Source organism: Piliocolobus tephrosceles, chromosome 5 (genome assembly GCF_002776525.5).
Source record: "Piliocolobus tephrosceles isolate RC106 chromosome 5, ASM277652v3, whole genome shotgun sequence".
Lineage (NCBI taxonomy): Eukaryota > Metazoa > Chordata > Mammalia > Primates > Cercopithecidae > Piliocolobus > Piliocolobus tephrosceles.
Window position 1 is genome coordinate 57,038,478 of NC_045438.1, and position 16,411 is coordinate 57,054,888.

A 16,411-nucleotide genomic window follows, 5' to 3' on the forward strand; every position below is an offset into this window, starting at 1 on the left:
CTCCATATCCGAATCCAGTCAGTAACATTCTACTCTGAGAGAACCCTTATACTGACTTCTATCACCATAGATAAGTTCTTGCTTTTTCTTTACTTTTTAATATAATCATACAGTATATAGTCTCTTGTATTTGTCTTTTTAGCCCCAAACAATATTTGTGATATTTATCCTTATTGTGTGTGTAAGAGATTCATTCATTTTTACTGCTATCAGTATACCACAGTATACCATAATTTATCCATTCTAATGTTAGTGGACATTTGGTTCTTTCCAGGATTATTTGTCTATCATGAATAAAGCTGGTTATAAACTCTTGTGCATGTCTTTTAATGGACAAATTCATCTCACAAACTTTGCTATATAGTATTTTCATTGTAATTCAGATTTCAGTGTTTTTAAATGTGCATTCGAATTGTTTAAACACATGAGTTATTTGTATGTGTGTCTATACACACATATATATTTTGCATTTATATATTTATACAGTATACATATATACATTTACAGACATATTTTATTCCTGTTTTTAGTTATCTGCTTTGTTCATTTCAAATCTAATTGCATCATGAACAGAAAACATGATCTGAATAATATGAATTTCTTAAAATCTGTGGAGACTTACTTTATGATCAGTTGATGTAAATGGCTAAAGTATGCCTGAAAAGAATGTGTATTCTCCATTTGTTTAAGTATACTGTTTGTCATATATTCTTTACATCAAGTTTGTTTTTTATATCATTCAAATCTTTTATATTTGTTTCAACTTAATGACAATGAGAGATGTATATTAAAATCTCACACTGGGCCAGGCACGGTGGCTCACACCTGTGACCCCAGCACTTTGGGAGGCTGAGGCTGGTGGATCATCTGAGGTCAGTAGTTCGAGACCAGCCTGGCCAACATGGTAAAACCCTGTCTCTACCAAAAATACAAAAATTATCTGGGCGTGGTGGCAGGTACCTGTAATTCCAGCTACTCGGGAGGCTGAGGCAGGAGAATCACTTGAACCTAGGAGACAGCAGTTGCAGTGAGCCAAGATCGTGCCACTGCGCTCCAACCTGGGGCACAAGAGCGAGACTTTGTCTCAAAAACAAACAAACAAAAAACTCACAGTGATGATGACTTTTTCTGTTTCTCCGAATTGTGTTAATTTCTGCTTTATATAATTTGAAACTCTTCTACTAGGCTTCTACAAATTTAAAATGATTATATCTTTGATGAATTCAACTTTTACTTAAACCTCTGTGTTTCTATGTCCTCATCTGTGAAATGGAAATAAAATGTATTTCATCAAGTTTTAAGAGGATTGAAACAGTTAATGTTTGTAAAACTTACAATCTTGTCTGAGCGTTATACATCTTTGGTGAATAAGTCTTCATCTTTCTATATCTCTAGTAATACTTTCCTCTTTGAAGTCTGTTTTTAATATTACATTATAAACATGATTTCTTTTGTTAGTATTTACCTGGTGCAAAATCTTCCATCTTTATACCTTTGCCTTTGCTGTGTCTTAATGTTTCAAGTGTGCACCTTATAATGGGATAGAACTAGAGATCTATGTCTATGTCTGTGTTTGTATCTCTATATAGTTCTCTACCTTTTTGAGTCTAACAATCAATGTCCCTTTATGTCGGTTATTAGAACTGTATTTACATTCACTTCCAGGATTTTATTTTGTGTTTTACAACTACCATTTACTTTCTTTTCTCTCCTTCTTCACTTTTTGTGATTAATCGGCTTCATGTAATCAATCATATTATTACTCTTCACTTATTTCAATTTCTACTATTTTATTTTTAAAGTGTGAGAGAAAAAAACTGTTAATTTTGATTGTAAAACTCCCTCTAAAGACCAAGATGGAAATGAAAAGAAGTTTAGACAACAAAACAAAACATTGTTGGAATTTTATAATCCATACCCAGCCTACCAAAATCTAAAGTTAATCAGGATAGTTTTACCAATCTCCAGAGCAATATATGGAGCTCAAAATGCTTTTTCTCCCACCTCACTATTAATATAGGATAATAAAAGGATACTTGTTCAGTAGAGAACTGCATATTGTTTTGAATAACTCTACAAATTAGGCTGAATTGATATTTAAATTTACATACATGTTTACGAATCTATTTGTTCATCATTTTTTTGTGTGTGTATCATCCCTTTCTTCTGGAAACATTTTCCTACTTCTTTTAGAAGTTCTGAGAGTGAACACATTTTTATTTTGTCATCTAAAATTCTTTTTATTTCCTTCTGGGTCTTTAGGGGTAATTTTACAATCTTAAATTGACAGTTTTTATTTTTTCTCACACACTTTAAAAATATTATTCTATTCGTTTATGGCTTTCATGATTTCTGTTTAAAAATGGGATAACTGTCATAATCTTACATGGGATCTGTTTTTCTCTTTGACTACTCTTAAGATCTTTTCTTTGTGTTTTTTCTTCCATTTTACTATGACGTGACCAGGTTGGGTTTGTCTTTTATTTATCCTACTTGGTTTCTATTGTGCTTAACGAATAATACATGTTATTTCTCTCACCAATTACAGAAAATTCTTAGCTATTTTAAAAATATTGCCTTTCCTCCATTTCTTTGTTCTTTTTCTGTAATTCTGAGTAAGCATGTTTTAGACCCTCTCATTCTTTGCTCTATGACTTTTAACCTTTCTTTTTCATTTTCCATTTTAATTGTTTCTCTGGGCTGCTATATACTCAGTAATTCCTTCAGCTCTATCTTCCAGTTCACTAATTATCTCTTCAGCAAAATCTAACATAGCTTAACGTTTTAATTTCGTTTTTTATATTCATATAGCATAAATTATACATTTCATTGTATTATTATATTTTTATGTTTTATTTTCATTTATATTATAATGTTTCAATTTTGCTGTGTTATCATTTATGTATCTTTTTTACTTCTAAACATTTTATTATTTTTCAAACTCACTGGTTTGAAATGGGTAATCTCTTCTTTGTTATGTTTTAAATTATAGCTTATATTTCTTTGTGTGTAGAGCAGAGACAGGCAGTTTCTGGTGAAAAGTGGAAAACCTGCTAGACAAATTATAAAAGAGCCATAAAACTCATATCTTATACTTCTTAAAACATTATGTATGTGTTTTTTGTTCTGTGTCTGGTAAGTCCACTATCTAATATCTTTTCAGGTTTGATTCTTCTGTTATTTCTCCTGGTTCTTGCTTATGTGCCATTGTCATTCATGTGTATTATACGACTTTTTTGTTTGTTTGTTTTTAAATAAACCTTTTTAATTAGACCTTTATTCATGGGAATTACTTTAGGCTTGCCTTGCAGATGCATTCCCTCTAAGAGGTTTTGTATTTGTTCTTGCAAGGTCTCTGGGGCATCTCTAGCTCTGGATCATTTTTAACTACTTTTTTGGCTCTAGATTTTAAAAATATCATTAGCCAGAGAAAGCTGGCTAATGGGAGGTCAACGGACCAACTTGGAGATGAAGAGGATTAAAAGACGGATTGTTAGGTCCATATCAACACCTTAGCTATGTCATATTCAACTCATTTGCCAAAACCATGGGGATTTTATTTTATTTTTTTACCACAACAGTTGTTGTAACATTATCCAGAAATTTTCAAGCTCTGTCTTCTTTTCTTCTTCTTTCTTTCCATTCTCAACATCAAACTGTACCCTAAGAGAGCACAACATCAGAATATTGTAGAAAATAATCTAGTGAAATGTTTAGGGCTACTTTCCTCATAGTTCTAGGAAATCTCCCTCATCATCCCAAATTGTTAGCATACTCTCTCTTCTTCCAATGCTTATACTACTTCTTGCTCATATCATTAATAATGTATTCCTAATGTATTCCTCCAGCACTACTGGATTAATACATACCATATAGGTAGCTGTGTGTGTGTGTGTGTGTGTGTGTATATATATATATATGCATTTTCTTTCTTTATAGCTAATCTATAATGTCTGATAGTCAATGATCACGTCTCTGTAATTGTATATACTTCATCATTTTATACACTATTCCAGATAATTCAGGCATTTAGGAAGAGTTTGCTGATTCACTGGTAGTCCATCTCTGCCAAACCTAGGATCACTCTGTGAGCATCTACGTTAATACTTACATTACTTTGCATGGTTCATAGGTGATACTGTTTAGTTGTGTCCCCACCCAAATCTCATCTTGAATTCCCACATGTTGTGGGAGCTACCCAGTGGGAGGTAATTGAATCATGGGGGCTGGTTTTTCCCATGCTGTTCTTGTGATAGTGAATAAGTCTTATGAGATCTGATGGTTTTATAAGCTCTCTCTTTGCTGACTGCTATCCATGTAAGACGTGACTTGCTCCTCCTTGCCTTCCGCCATAATTGTGAGAACTCCACAGCCATGTGGAACTATGAGTCTGTTAAAACCTCTTTTTTTCCCCAGACTTGGATATGTCTTTATCAGCAGCATGAAAATGGACTAATACAATATGCTTGTCTTGCTAATTTGATCTTTCTTCTTGCAGGCTGTCTCTGCTTCTTCCCTGTTCCAGCCCTAATCTAGTAACTCTATCTGACTTCACCCTTTTCAGAACAATAAGGTCTTCTGGGCAGCACATATCTCAGTCATCGTGCCTTGGATTCCGGCAGGTGAACCAATGCTTTTCTTTTAACACAAAATCATTAAAAGAAAAGAGAAAGGACCTTCATAAAACCAGGCACCAACCTTGCCAGGAACTTGTTTTCCTTTCTATTCCTACAGCGTTGTGATATCACTGAACTCTCAACTGCATGTTTTACACTTTGGCAAATTCAAGGATCTATCCTGTCCCTAAGACTAGGGGACCCATATATGTCCTAAGCGTATATGGAGCTCTAAACAGTACTCTACTGGCATAGCATCAACACCTCTCTCATATCATGCTGCTTTGCTTCCTGATTTTAGCAAACGAAAATGTCCTTTTTTTTTTTTCTTCTCATGCCTGTGTCCCTGATTTAGCTCATTGATGGCCTGGTACTTCTCATTTCTCTCAGTGTGGTTCTTGTCCATATGGAGGCTTGCTGTTGATTCTCCCTGATGTTGCCTATCTTCCTTGTCTCCTCCTTTTGATGGGAGCTTGGCTCCCTGCTGATAGTTTGCTCCATACCTGCAAATACATCTGTTCTCTAAATTTACTTGTCACTGTGCCTCCCATAGATTTCAAATAGGTTGCTACCTATTAAAGGCCCCTTATCCCCAAACTGATTCCTAACACTTTTAAAATAGTTAAGGGAATACAGACAAATGATACCTACTTTGTTCCTAAACTTTGAGTTGACAGAGTCAATATACCTATGCTTTGGGCAGCAGAGATGAACATACTTGGCAATGGGTGATCTGACTGTGTTACAGGTATGGTTAGAATCAGAAACATCAACTTTTAGGGAACATATATTTTAGATACATAATAGTGTCATTAAACAAATATCAAATAATGCCCTAACATCTCCATAAGCCTACCATACTTCTGTGGTGTTAACTTAGTTTATTTGCCTAAATTGTTTGTAGGACACAATAAGCTGTACCGTATAATAAAAGTTATAATAATGCCACTAGAATTGATTTTCATGCAGGATTAAGATTGGTCAATAAGTCACTATAACCATATTTTAATCCTCAGATTGCTAAAGAAAGCCATCCTGCAAACATCACCTCTGAATTCTTACTGTTTAAAAAGATGGAATCAGTGCAGAGAGAACAAAAATGGATAGAAATATATTTCTACACACAGTATTTGGCAGGAGTGGAGAACAATCAATATGAAACCTCTAGTTTAATACTTACTATTACACATACAAACACAATACCAAACTTTTTAGCAGCAAAGAAACATATTAAAATCAATATTACGCACAAATATGTATTGCGCCAAAGAAAATGTCAGATGAAAAATCTGTGGAGATCAGTATTAGAGACCAGAAATTTCACATATTTTCTCTATGATGCGGCTGCTAAATAAAGAAATTTGTATTAGTGACATTGACAATGTGCAAGACTTTCTCATTAAAGAAACTCCAGCTTAATAAGTACGTGTTACAGTATTGGATTTTTTCCAACCCTCTTCCCTCCTTTTTTGGCATTTACTCATGTAGGAGATTATGATACATCTGTCGAGTATGACGTATGTTAGTTCCAGCCTGCATGTAGGAACAGGAAAAGCTAAGTCTGCAGTGGTGGCAGCCTTGATAGAAGGAGGGTGGCAGCCTTCAGGGTGCGTATATATTGGTGACATCTCTAGTGTGCCACTGAGGAAAACAAAAGAGAAACATAATTTTACCCTACAGGATTTATTTTCTACTGCATAATAAAATTAATATTTTCCCCTAATGTCCTCAGACGTGTTACCTAGACTCCCTATCTCCTAACCAGAAGTAGCCTCGTATGTCCGAACACAAACCTTGTTAGATAATAAATTCATCTCAGATACATTTATTTCTGATTGAATCTCCATTCGAGAACAATTTTGCATTGAGATATGTTTCTAAATTTTAGCAAAGTTTTGTATATCACTATTTAGAGTGACTCCCAACATCTTTCTGCATGATGATGATTATGCTCATGAAGTAGGCACTCTATTATCTATTGTTCCCTGCTCTGTTGCTCTGGCAAAACATTGACATCAATCATCAATGTCATGTTGATAACTCCTTTACGTAATTACCCATCTTTCTAGAAGGTCTGAAGAGATATCTGTACTACTTATTAGCCACAAGATCAAGACAGGTCATTCAACCTCTTTGGCCGTGTTCCCTAATTTGGAACATGCACATAATATCTGACCTGCATGCTTCATGGGCTACAATGATCAAATAAAATGATAGCCAGAAAAGTGGTTTTTAAAACTGTGAAGCACTGTGCAAACATGAAAGTGTCTTTCAACATGGTACCCACAGACATGGAAATACATGAGTATAACTCTGCCATCGGTGGCCTGAAGCAACAATGAGAATGCTGCATCAAGGTCCAGATTCTGTCTAGCAACAGTGAGGTTTAAGCCTCAGTGCAGACAGCTGGCCAGGATGAATTTTATCATTGTTAGATCGGTTTTATTATTTCAGTGTATTTTGTGAGTTCTTGACCTCACGTGCCTGAAAACTGCCCTTGCAGAGGAGTTGTTAAAAAGATGCCCTGGCTTTTTCACTCTCAGAATTGTACGATGAATGAATTCAGCATAGCCAGTTCTAACTTATGAAGAAATAAATTTGCTATCATTTAAATATGCAAAATTAGAAAAAAAAAGTCTTCCTTAAACACATTTTCAAATCACGCTGAAAGAGATTTATAATTTGACAAGGATGTGTGAATCTGGGTTCTGATGTTCAGAAGTAGAAATAAAGCAATTTGCAGCCCACGTTGTAAAAACTAGAGCTTCGCATCCTCCATTGGAAAACTGTCCTTTGTCTTTCCCCATCACCATAATTAACTAGTTCCTATTCATTAAACAATGAAACAGACAATTAAATAGTAATAATAGTACTTTAATTATGAAGGTATTGTTATCTGCATAGAATGTGGAAAGGGAGATCACTTTAGCTGCATTTAAAACATTTGCTTGTCTGCTTTTTAAATACAGAAGAAAAAAGTGTTCATAATTTCAGAGCCTCTAACAGGAAAAAGGACAGAATCTATATCCTCAGACAGCCATTTTTGATAAACAGGAGTCACATGTATTGATGGAGTAAGCATTGATTAAGACACGTGAATTTGTAAGACACATTCTTAGTATTTTTTCAGGAGGCATCTTCAATAGTCCTAAGAACCATCAGCAAGTATTTTTAGACACAAGGATGCATGGTGAAGATGAAAGTCCTGTGCATGATGACTTTCAGAGTTTGTTAAGCACCGTGATACTTGGGTTAAATCACTTCAAACTACTCTAACTTGCATTTTCTTTTTTATTTTGAGTTGAGTATGATTTTGATACTAGAGTTGGCTCTACTATCACTATTTTATGCTTTGATACAACTGAATAAATTATGTCTTCAGTTATACAAAAACAAGCTGAATCTCCAAAATATGTTTTGTTCCTTTATCTGCTAACAATTCTCCACATCTGGGACTGTATGTCTCAGGAAAGAACTTCAGATATAAACTACTTTCTCTCTTACCACAGTTACCTTTCACCTAGTAAAATCCTAGCATGGGGACAGCTTTGGCAATTAGAAACGAAAGCTTTGGAAATTGGAAAGGAAAGCTTTCTATTTTATAATTAAATAAAAACTTGGTGTTTGTAAGGTCAGTTGAGAGAAAGGAAGAATAGACTCAAAGTCAGGCAAGTAAGTTTATTGAACCTGCTGGCTGCTTCACTACAGACAGAGGAGGCAGCCCTGAGCTTACAAAATGAGGGATTTATATGGGGGAGAGAGACCTTGGGGTTGTTTGCTGGTTAATTCTGCCACATATCACCTTGTGACGTTTATGGTGTGGGGGGTGTAGGGAAAGTTTGTTTATGCTTCCTACGACCTCCCGCTGTGCGGTTTGGGATGGTTTGTAATTGGGGTTTACTCATGGCAGCAAGGTCTGATGAGTGAAGTCTGCTGGCTCCACTGTGGCACCCAGATAAGGGCTTAGAAATGTAAAAGACTTGGGGGAAGGGGAGGGGTGGCATAGAGATGTTTGGGGGGGTTGTCTGAGTACCAAGAAGGTTTTTGGGGCTGTTTGTCCCTAACAGTGTTTATTAAATGTTACATATTCAGCTACAAAGGAGGTAATATTGTATGACGGTTACATCTAGATCTGAATCTATGCTTTGCCTCTGAGAAGCTCTGTGACCTTGAGGAAGTAATCCTCGGAGTCTCTTTTCTCCATCTGTAAAACGGGGCTACCTTACTGGCTTTGAAAATTACATATAAAACACTCAGCATGGATCCAGGCTTAGTGTATCCTTGCTAACCTTACTAACCTCACTTGTTCTCATCATTCCAAATCTCATAGACTTTGTTTTCTATATCGGTAGTCTCCTCAGTGCAATGAACTAGTGAATCCTCCCAGAAGACATAAAGGATCAGTTATTCTTGTTTCATTTTGTTTTTCCCTTGATTACATCCACTTTTGCGTTTCAATATTTCAGAAAATAATGCCATTTCTCCCACACAATCCAAACGGTCTCCAAGGCACTTAGCAGGAACTAACCTGGAGTCATTTGATTCATCTGCCTGAGAGTTGGCTCTAGAGTCCAGTTGTCCTGACTTCTAGGCTTCCTATTTGCAAAGCATCTCTTCTCCTTAGGAAACGAGCAGAAGGCATCCCTTTTTCTCCATTCTTAAACTGAAAGACATTGATTTATTTTTAACAGTTAGACATTAAACAATTACTGAAGGTTAAAAATGCAACCACAGATGCCCTTGGGAGTTCATTCCATCTGAGATTTCTCTAAAAGTAGTAATGACACTGTCTTCAGCCCCCTTAGACTTTACTAATCCACAATAAGTTGGCAGCAGAATATCAGTTGGCAAATAGTTCAAAACCTGAACTATGACAAATTTCGATGTAAACCTAAATATCAGAAAAATCTAACCTGGATGTGTGAAATTTTAATTTACAAGGTATACTGCAAGAAAGGTACAGTCGCACAGCTCAGTGTATACTCAGAACTTTGGATTATATTTTTTGCCCTTTGAGTACCCAATGTATCTGTCTTTAGGCAGCCCTTCAGGCTAATGCTGGATGAGAAGCTCTTCTATAAACCTAAGTAAATAGATCACCTTCTGTCTTTTTAATTTAGAAAATAATGTTTCTTCGTAAGTCTGTGTCAAGTTCTCCAATCAGCCTCACTTTCTTAAGGCAAGGAGTAGAACGAACCCAAGAAAACACACCAGCTGTGAGCTGTGACCCCAGTATTTTATGAAAAAACCCTTCAGGCTGAAAGGTGAAGGACACTTGTACCTGACAGTATCCATCCCAATTCCTCACTGGATCAAATAAATACACTGATCTTTAAAGAGCACCATGATCATTGGAAGTGCAACAATTTACTTTGGACTCTTTTCTGAGTCCTATCAATGAAGAACTGTTTTAATCAATTTAATAATGAATTTTTTTTGCCAAGGTCATATTGTATTTCATTAATTCACTCTCTAGTATCTTCCTTTGTTAATTAGTAAGCTCAAGAAATCAGAAAGAATTAATATCCTTGCCTTTATTCTAAGTGATTTTCAATGTTATATATTCATAGTTATTCAGTTTTATTTTCAACCTATACTCCAGAGTTCACATAAATACCATTTGGCATTTGATTAAAACCTCATCATTATTTCAGTTTATTAGAACAAATGTTTTTTGACTACCTACTTTAAGGCCATTTTCAGGGAAGATTCCTTCATGCAAAATACATCAGTTGCTTGATTCTCCACTCAGTGAAGACAGACTACCTTTTAAGGAAGGTAGAATAAAAATTATAATTTTCTATGGCAGATTCTGTTCCAGATGCCTTATATACATTTTCTTATTTAATTATCCCAGTAAGTTATGTGCTAGGCATGACTATATCCATTTTACAGGTATGAAAACTGAGGTGAGGAAGGTAAAATACCTTGCTGAGGATTGTATAGCTGGGGAGTGGCAGGAATGAGGTTGAAGTCACTCTGACTTGCTGTCACATATTGCTCCTGACTACACATAGTCATGCAGACATAGGGTTTTCTCATAATCCAAGAAAGACAGTCACTCGTGCCATAAGAGAGCAGCAAATCAGTTATCATGACATTTCCAAGGAGGGGAAGATTGCTTATAACTCCAAATAATCAGGGAAATTTCACCGAAGTGGTGGCATTTAGTCAGAATCTTGAAGCACAGGTGGGTTTGGGTCATGTTGGAATAAACGGCACTCCTGGCAGATGGGGTAGGTTAGGCAAGGAAAAGGCCTTGAGGAAGGGAGAAGACATGTCTGGGAAAAGCGAATAGTCAAATTTGTGGGGAGCAGGGAGCGTATGAAAGAAAGTAGAAGGAGATGAGTATGAAAAAGTAGGTGGGGAGACATTGTTGTGTGCGTTCCATACTTGCCTACAGGATTTGTACTTAATGGAGAGCTCCAGAAAGTTTTCAAATAGGAGAATGGCATGATTGCAGCTGTGTTTTGGGCAGCTTAATCCAGGAACGCTGTGATGGACAGAAGGGGCCAGCTCAGTTAGGAACCAAAAAAGTAGAGCTGGGAAGGTGGGGAGTGAAACGTGCCTTCAATATTCTTGCATCTCAGTGACTATTAGAATTTGGTGATAGTCAATGGCGACGACAGCAGGACAGAATCTTGCGTTCATATTATGTTGATCTTATTTTATGTGTGTTTAATTCATGGGGTAGAAGATATGTTTATTTGTTTTGTTAGAAGTTGAAATTGGGGTGCTCATGAAATGTCCAAGTGGAGATATCCCAGAGCAGGGAAAACATTCCATAAAGAACTTAGAGGAGAAGTAGAACTGGAGAGGCAGATATGGGAATCGCCTGCTTCAATGCAGAATTACAGACAAGAGGAATGATGAGAAGCCCGAGGGAGAAAGTCTAGAGCAGAGTATCAAGGTAGAGGTTTAAAGAATAAATTTAAGGTATGCTTAACTTTGGGAGTGGGAGAAAGAAAGTCACATGGAGAAAGAGAGGAAGAAAGGAAGAAGTGACAAATGCCGTTCATGAGCACCTTCTGTGGAACAGAGCCAGAGCTGGATGCCTTATGTCTCATAAATGCAGCAAGCCTACAAACCAGGTGTGAACCTCAGTTTGCAGATCAGAAAACCGAGGCTCAGAGAAGTTAACTTATCAAAATCTGACAACTGTATGGTAGTGATGGAGCCAGAATTGGAATCTGATGTTCTGATTCTGAAGCCTGTGCTTTTTTTCTGAGTCACAGGTTGTCAAACTTTCTATAAAGGGCACAATAGTAAATATTAATATTTTAGGCTTTAAGAGCTGTGTGGTCTTAGCCGCCCCTACTTAATTCTTCTCTTGCGGTGCACAAAGAATCACAGACCATGTAAATGGGTGTGGCTGAGTCCAATAAAACTAAATCTGTGCTCACTGAAATATGATTCTACATCATTTTCCTGAGTCACAAAATATTACCTTGTTTTGATTTTTTTCCAACCACTTAAAAATATAAAAGCCATCCCTCGCTTGCCGGGAGTGCAAAAACAGGCGGCAGGCTGGATTTGACCTGTGGGCTGCAAAACGTCAGAACAGGTGGGTGGGCAAAAAGTCAGAAATGCATCAAACCACAGAAGTTTATAGTTCCGGACTGGGCATGGTGGCTCATGCCTGTAATCCCAGCACTTTGGGAGACTGAGGCTGGTGGATCACTTGAGGTCAGGAGCTTGAGACCAGTGTGGCCAACATGGCGAAACCCTGGCCCTACTAAAAATACAAAAATTTGCTGGGCATGGTAGTGGGTGCCTGTAATCCCAGCTACTTGGTGGCTGAGGCAAGATAATCACTTGAATCTGGGAGGCAGAGGTTGCAGTGAGCTGAGATCGCACCACTGCACTTCGCCCTGGGCAACAGAGTGAGATTCTGTCTCAAAAATAAATAAAGCAAAAAGTTTTCAGGTCTGTACCATGATTGTTGGTTGAATCTTTATCTCATCATTTGTAGTGATACAGATTATATTTTAATGTCTTTGTCCTGTTTACGTCCTTGAACCTATAAGAACAAACCTGTTTAATTGTAAACTCACTTCTTAGAGCTTGAGAACGTAGCAATCCTCTTGGAAATGGGGAAGGGGGTTTCTTAGGCATAACTTAGTCAACCTCATTTTCTCATTTGCTTCAGCATATTTTCCTCTCCGTTTTGTAATCTGTGGTTAAGGCTGACCTACACTTCAAGCCTTTTCTGTGGGTACATCAGTTCCATTTTAAGTCTGATTCTTATACTGAAATAATTCTGCTTCTTAAGGATGAGGCAATCTACCTTCCCCCGTAGTAATGAACCTCCAACATGAGAAGCAAAACAAAGATCATTCTCTTCCCATTCTTCATTGAAAATTACTATTTCAGGTTTTGTTCTTGTTTGAAAACCAAGTATGAGAATTTTTGTACATTCTGCCTGTTCTCTTCTTCATGTAATTACATTTTTATTTGTTTGAATGCCAATTCTTGTGATCTAAGTCCCTCTTTTATACATACATCCTCAGACCCAAAGCAGCTCTTTATGTTTGAAAATGTATGTATTTCTTTGATTATGTTTTTTTTCCCCCCCGTGCTGTCTTATCCCCTCCCCATCCTGCTCCTATTTCTGGCAATGCAATTCAACTAACTTTACTAATTTTGAACTTACCTTTTACTAATTTCCTTTCTCATCTCACATCTGGGGAGAGTATGTTTCATAGAGAAGAGAGGACTGAGGAGGAAATTCGATGTTTTGATTAACTAGAAGAATACGTGGCAGGGGTAGAAGTAAATTGTAAGATCTCAAGGCCTATCCGGTTTGTCGCTATTCCTCAAAGTGGGCCTGCATTTTGGAAAGTTCAGGAAATGGTTTTAAGGGCAGGATTGGCAAAAACAAGGTGAAAAATTAAGCAAGTATGTCGTTGGATGATCTACGATGTGTCTTTTCAGGCATACTCTCCCCTCGAGTCATCTTCTGGAAATATCTCTTCTTTGTTCTGCTATTTGCTGACTGCAAGGTACTGATGCCCAAGCTGTAGAGGCAAACAGTGACAAGATGGTAGATGAAGATGGAATTGACATCATCTGTGCCCACAACTGATTAATCATCACCAGAATGGCTCAAGGTGCTTCACTGGCCACTAAGCTTATACCTTTTCCAGATTATCTTTTTCTCTTGCTTGGCTCAAAAAAGGTGTCTATATTAAACTCATTTTCTGTTGATCAATAGCATCAAGTACAGTTATGAAACTGATATGGACCATTTGGAAATTAAAGAAACCCAAAGATGAACTTTGGATTGAACTTAGTCTTAAATCGTTGCTTTGAAACAAAGGAATATGAATAACTACTCTCATGTAACAAATACTTGTTATGTACCAGACATTGCCCTGGTGCTTTATAGACATTATTTTATTTAATTCCTACTTTTTATGTGAATTATTGTTATTGTGCTTCTTTTGCGGATGGAAAAATTGAGACCCAGGGAGGTTATTTACCATGCCAGGACTTGAACCCAGTTATGATGGGTTCCCAAGTCTATGCTGCCGCGAAACATATTAGATTGAGACAACCACCTATGATGGTAACCTTTACTTCATATTGATTTCACTTTTTGGACCTCTGTGACATCTGAAAATCTTCAGGGAATTGTAACTGGGGGAGAAAAGCAGCTTTCTCTCAGGGCATACAAAATGAATGCAGAAGGGCAACCCTACAGAGGCATTTTCAAGTCTGAGCAGCTTCACTTGGGGTGGAGCCTGTGGCAGAGCTGCAGGGAGACCCAGAGGTGTCCTTATTCCTGTAACTGAACAAACAGGGTTGTCCCTAGGTGAGGTGGATTCAAGCTGCAGGAGTGTGCCACAGGGCTCCTGGCCACCTAGGAAAGAGTTAATTCTTACAACTAGGGAGCATTTAGAGATGAGAAGAGTAGATTCCAACAGTTAATGGAATCTTAGATGACATGTTGTATAAAATTTTCAAAGTGGGATTCTTACATACATAATTTATCTCTGTAATTAAAAAGCCTAATTTAAAAAATAATACAGATGCAACACATAATGGTGTGATTTCTTGTCACAAAAACAAATTATTATCTTGATAATGCAATACTATAATTTACACTGCTGCAAAATACAGTACTTTCACGAATTGCATGATAAATGTTGTCTAATTATTTTCCTCCCAGTTCTCTCCCTCTTCCCTCGTGTTGCTTGTGAGATGATAAGAATCCAGTTGTCAGGGGTGGGTTGAACCTTTCCTATTAGCATCTGTGGGGGGAGGACAACATTTAGGGAGGTCCCTTGGCTTTGTCCCACTGGACAAGCAAAGCAAATGCCACCAGGTGCTTTAATGTGAATGGGCATTTTGCAGAAAGTCTCTAGAGGGGGCTGTGTTTGGTGTGAACATGTATTTTATTGCAAGTTCCTCAAGTATTCTGCAGATGAGAGTGAGGGGCCCACTGTTATGGGGGTACTTTAGCCATAAATGACCATTATATTCTGAACAGCCCTGTCAATTCCCCTGGCTTCCCTCCTGGTTACAGACCCATCATTGTCAGCAGAGAAGGGAGTGTAAATAGCTCTCCCACCGCTGATGCCACTTAGCTGGCTGCAAATTGATGTGGATAGCTCTTTAGCTTTGGAGACTGTGCCTTTCACCTTCACAGCACTGGGCATTCATTGGCCTGTGGCTTTGGATCCTGAGATAAATCCTTAACTAGAGCTTTGCTCTCTGCATTGCAACACATCAGAACTCAGCCAGTGGACAGAAATTTCAAACATTTTGGAAATTTACACCTTGTCACTCTCCGAGGGCAATGATTTCAAGAAATTATGCCATCTCCACCCACCTCCGCATACTAAGGCTAAACACCCAGAGCCATTTCTAACTCCAGCTAAAGTGCTGAAGGTCAGAGAAGTCAAGATGAGCCGGAGCTTTGTGCATGTTTCCCATTATTATGCTAATCATATGCATGGTCTTTCTGCACTTACACATCCATTTTCATGGCCAAAAAAAAAAAAAAAAAAATACATCAGTGTTTTAAACAATGCTAATATTGTAATAAAGCAGTGACAAATGACTGAAGATTCCAAGTAAAGACTCCCATTTTGCCCTTGGCTTGTGACATTTGGGAGAAGGAAGAAAAGATGTAGCCTAAAATGTGTTTTTTAAATTCTGTTAACTCTTTTTGTGTTTGTTTCCTGACTGGTGTTCATATCATAACATTCCTGACAACCTAGTTTTCCAACTTGAGCTCTCTCATGATTTGGGTGGATGCTTGGAAAAAAAAAATAAGTTATAGGTGATGGTTAATATTGAGTGTCAACTTGACTGGATTGAAGGATGCAAAGTATCATCACTGGGTGTGTCTGTGAGGGTGTTTCCAAAGGAGATTAACATTTGAGTCAGTGGACTGGGAAAGACAGACCTACCCTTAATCTGGGTAGGCACCATCTAATCAGCTGCCAGTGGAGCTGGGATAAAAGCAGGTAGAGGAATGTGTAAGGACTAGACTGGCTAAGTCTTTTTGCCTTCATTTTTCTCCCGTGCTAGATGCTTGCTGCCCTTGAACATCTGACTCCAAGTTCTTCAGCTTTTGGATTCATGGACCTACACCAGTGGTTTGCTAGGGACCCTTGGGCTTTCAGCCACAGACTGCACTGTCGGTTTCCCTACTTTTGAGGTTTGGGGACTCTGACTGGCTTCCTTGCTCCTCAGCTTGCAGATGGTCTATTGTGGGACTTCACCTTGTAACTGTGTGAGTCAATTCTCCTTAATAAACTGCCCTTCATATATACATCTATCCTATT

At 37.6% G+C, this 16,411-nt stretch overlaps 1 non-coding gene across 1 annotated transcript; it reads right to left on the reverse strand.

Moving 5' to 3' along the window:
- Nucleotides 1-3,020: 3,020 nt before the first annotated feature.
- LOC111538671 lies at nucleotides 3,021-3,084 on the reverse strand. The gene has a single exon (XR_002730422.2). It is a non-coding gene; the product is annotated as a U7 small nuclear RNA (small nuclear RNA).
- Nucleotides 3,085-16,411: the final 13,327 nt, after the last annotated feature.